Source organism: Pongo abelii, chromosome 12 (genome assembly GCF_028885655.2).
Source record: "Pongo abelii isolate AG06213 chromosome 12, NHGRI_mPonAbe1-v2.0_pri, whole genome shotgun sequence".
Taxonomy (NCBI): Eukaryota; Metazoa; Chordata; class Mammalia; order Primates; family Hominidae; genus Pongo; species Pongo abelii.
Genome location: NC_071997.2, coordinates 16,758,607 through 16,763,130, shown reverse-complemented (window position 1 = coordinate 16,763,130; position 4,524 = coordinate 16,758,607). Strand labels below are relative to the sequence as shown.

Sequence of the window (4,524 nt, the reverse complement as noted above, 5' to 3'; positions counted from 1 at the left end):
AGTATCTGCAAAAGTTTTTTAGAAGACTGAAACTGTTGAGTATAAGCATCTCGTATTCTATTATCATTAGTTAACTGAAGAGTTTGTTAAAGACATACATTTCATAAAAAAAGTTAGTTTGAAGTTATTGACCAGAATGTACCATTCCTAAGTATTAGTAACCAAATTCATGACAATAAAGAGCTTTTTAACAAGAAAAATTAGTGACTACCAGCACCATCAACAAGACTTTGACTTTACAATTCATTACCACTTACCATGCATTGTAATATATAGGATTGACTCTGATAGCATTTCGAAAACAAGCTAATGCTTTGTCCAATTCTGCAGTTAAGATAAACCCTCGCCCTAATAAAGTATAGGCATAAGCATAATTTGGATCCATTTGGATAGCTCTCTGGAAGAATTTAATTGCAATATCATGTTCCCGTTGCAGACTGAAACAGTTCCCTGCAGCACACCAGGCCTCTGGCGAATTTTTATGCATGTCTGTTAAGTCTTTTGACAGAAATGAAAGAGCGACATCTTTTTGAAGATGCCAAAGTGTTGTAGAATAGATTTGCATGCCTTCAACTCTATAATTCTCAATCCTTCTAAACTCTGAGAATATTCTTTCAGCTTGCATGTACTCTGAAAGTTCAAAATAGGACCTTCAAATTTGGCACAGTACCCAACCAGTATTGAAGTGGTGAGAAGGTAGATGGCTCAAAATATTTATAGCTTCTTTGCAGTGGTATGAACCTAAAGCTAAATAACCTTTCCCCCTTTCACGAAGAAGGCTCATCAAGCCTTCTGCTGCTACTTTTTGTAGATTAAAAGTCTGAATCTGAGGTGTGATTGTGGATATTTCCTCTTCTGAATTGATGGAAGAGTCCAATTTTGTAATTTCCAGGTTGTCATTTATATTAGATTGAGTTATTCCTCCTTTATTAGTTTAACTTTTTGTTTTTCTGTTTGGGATTTTAGGTGTAAACTTCATTTTTAATTTCTTCCTATTCTCCTTGGTTGTGGAACTGTCACTAGTAAAGAGTCATGAACTTCTTCGATGCAGTGCTTTTGGGGGAGATGTCATAGTGGGGCTCATTACCTGAGGTGTTGTAGTTATTTATGGACCAGAGCTTTCTGTTAGTGAAAGAATTGGAGTTACCTCTCGGCTATTTCCACTCTGCGAGAAGACAGACTTTGCTCCAGTTTGGCCAATTCTGGCAACAGACTTTTTTGAAGGGGCTCCAGCGGATGGCACATCAATTACAGAAGGTGCATTAGTGTAGTTTTGTAAATAAGATCCATCTCCAGGACTTGGGGTTTCTAATGGAAAGATCCCAAAACTTGGGGTAAATGGACTAAGAGCTGCTGGTCCTGTTAATAAACTTCGACCAGTTTTTTGTTTATTTTGAACCTGTTTAGATAATATGGAAGTTCCTGTTCCCAGTGGGATAGTTTCAGGTGAAATTACAGCTGAATCAATAAAAGACACTGGGGAATCTGTATTCAAGGAGTACTTTGAATTGGAAGATTCTAAATTGACTCTGTTTAATTCAATTGTGTCCTGGGGTGTTTCCATAAGAATGGTGTCAGGCTGTCTGTGACATAAACTGTGATTAGGTACTTGTGTTGTTGAAGAGTTGGGCAGACAGTTGCTAAAGTTCTGTAAAGATGTGAATTTAAATGTTAGGTCAGGATCTGGCTTTTCACCTATTTCACATAATGATTCAAAGGGATACCAGAGGAAAGGATTTAAACTAAGTCTCTTTTGGTAACATTCTTATCCTTTGGCAAGCTGATCTGTCTTGCAATATAAACGTCCCAACAATGGAAGGGGAAAGCAAACTGAATCACCAAACTCAGTAACAATATCATCATGGCTTTTCTGCTTATTAAACACTCCACCAGATAAGATTTGTTCCCAGTCTGCAAGCTTACTGAGATCAACACAACATTTTGCAAGCAGGTATTTGCATTGCGGTGTAGGACAACTGTGTCTTTTCAAGAGTCTATATGCTTTATAGGCTTTTCCTGGGAGTTAAGAACAGGTCGCCATTAAAAACAAGGCTTCTTCTGAGTGTACTTCTGCATAAAGGCGTTCTGTGAGGAAAACCCCACCTCGGTAAGCATAGTGGTTTAGTGCTTGCCATATAGCAGCCTGGAAGGGTTTCTGCAGCACTGTCATCCTCGAGGCAAAGGCCCAATTTCTGCAGTGCCTCAGGAAACCCCCACCCCACCCACCACCCTCCCCCCTGTAGCGGCTCTGGCCCGGACAGCCTCGGCTCATTTAAATTCACCAGTTACCGGGGGATGGGGGTGGCCGAGCCAGCATGACTTCTTTATCCTGCCGACTGTGGAAAGCCCGGCCCCTTGTGATCCATTACAAAGCGAAAGTCACCTCATATTTGGGAAACAGGTCCACTCCCAAGTTCAGTGGAGGGATGTGGCATGTAGGACGAAGGACTCTGTTCCTTCTGATTTGGTCTGCACAGAGGGGCCTAGGGCTGGAGTCCTCTCTGTGAGGACTGCTGACTCCCTCTACCTTGGGTTCCATTGGCCCCACCCTGGGACATGGGCCTTGGCAGATTCTGGCCCTTCCTGGCCCTTAAGTTGCTGTCAGAAACCCCATCTCGTGTTCAGATGCCCCGAATAACTGGCTCGTGCCTCTCTGGAAACATTGGAAATCTCTCCTCTACACATGGTCACCTAAAACCCCAGGAGCTCGGGACAAACGTCTGCCATCCACCTCACTGCTTTCGGGAGAGAATGTTGAGAGTCTCTTGCCAACTATCTCTTGACTTGAGTTCCTCATGGGTGTGTGGTTAAGACGTAGTGAGACCAGATGTATTAACTCAGGCCAGCTGCTGGTGGCTCACGCCTGTAACCCCAACACTTTGGGAGGCCGAGGCTGTAGGATCCCTTGAGGAATAGCCTAACCCTGGGGAGGTTGAGACTGCAGTGTGTGAGCAGTAATGGTGTAATTTGGATCCTGCAGTTTTCTAAACAGTCATTTTGTAGAATCTGCAAAGGGATATTTCTGAGCCCATTGAGGCCTATGGTGAAAAGGGAAATATTTTCAAATAAAAAGAAAACAGAAGCTTTCTGGGAAACTTCTTTTTGATGTGTGTATTCATCTCACAGTGTTGAAACTTTTTTTATTGAGCAGTTTGGAAACAGTCTTTTTGTAAAATCTGCAAAGGGATATTTCTTAGCCATTTCATACCTAGGTGAAAAAGAGATATCTTCACATAAAAACTAGACAGAAGCATTCTGAGAAAGTTCTTTCTGATGTGTGCATTCATCTCATAGAGTTGAACCTGTCTTTTGTTTGAGCAGTTTGGTAACAGTCTTTTTTTAAACTATGCAAATGGATATTTGTGAGCCCTTCACAGCCTATGATGAAACAGGAAATACCTTGACATAAAAACTAGACAGAATCTTTCTGAGAAAATGCTTTGCAATGTATGCTTTCATCTCACAGAGTTGAACTTTTCTTTTGATTGAGCAGTTTCTAACCAGTCTTTTTGTAGAATCCACAAATGGATATTTGCAGCGCTTTTAGGCCCATGGTGAAAACGGAAATATTTTCACAAAAACACTAAAAAGCAGCTTTCTGAGAATCTTCTTTGTGATGCCTGGATTCATATCACAGAGCAGAACCTTTCTTTTGATTGAGCAGATTGGAAAAAGTATTTTTGTACAATCTGCAAATGGATATTTCTGAGCCGTTTGATGCCTGTAGTGAAAAAGAATTATCTTCACATAAAAATTAGACAGAATCATTCCGAGAAACTTCTTCCTGATGTGTGCATTCATCTCACAGTGTTGAACCTTTCTTTTCATGGAGCAGTTTGGAAACAGTCTTTTTGTAGTATCCACAGAGGGATAATTTTGAATGCTTTAAGGACTATGGTGAAAAAGGAAATATCTTCACAAAAAAATCTAGACAGAAGCATTCTGAGAAACTTCTTTTTTATGTGTGCATTCATCTCACACAGATGAATCTGTCTTTTCATTGGGCAGTATGGAAAGAGTCTTTTGGTTCAATCTGCAAAGGGATATTTCTGAGCAGTTTGAGGCCTATGGTGAAAAAGTAATATCTTCACATAAAAAGTAGACAGAAGCATTCTGAGAAACTTCTTTTTTATGTGTGCATTCACCTCACAGGGTTGAAACTTTCATTTCATTAAGAAGTTCAGAAACACTCTTTTTGTAGAATCTGAAAGGGATATTTTTGAGTCCATTGAAGCCTGTGGTGAAATAGGAAATATTGTTACATAAAAACTAGACAGAAGCTTTCTGAGAAACTTCTTTGTGATGTGTGCTTTCATCTCACAGAGTTGAGCCTATCTTTTGATTTAGCAGATTGGAAACAGTCCTTTTGTTGTATCTGCAGAGGGATATTTGTGAACGGTTTGAGGCCTATGGTGAAAAAGGAAATACCTTCACATACAAAGTAGACAGAAGCATTCTGGGAAACTTCTCTGTGATGTGTGCATTCAACTCACAGAGGTGAACCTTTCTTTAGATTGAGCTATT

The 4,524-nt window shown here is 40.2% G+C and overlaps 1 pseudogene; it reads right to left on the bottom strand.

Moving 5' to 3' along the window:
• Positions 1 to 253: 253 nt before the first annotated feature.
• LOC134759660 (cell division cycle protein 27 homolog) lies at positions 254 to 2,170 on the bottom strand (annotated as a pseudogene).
• Between the last annotated feature and the right edge of the window lie 2,354 nt (positions 2,171 to 4,524).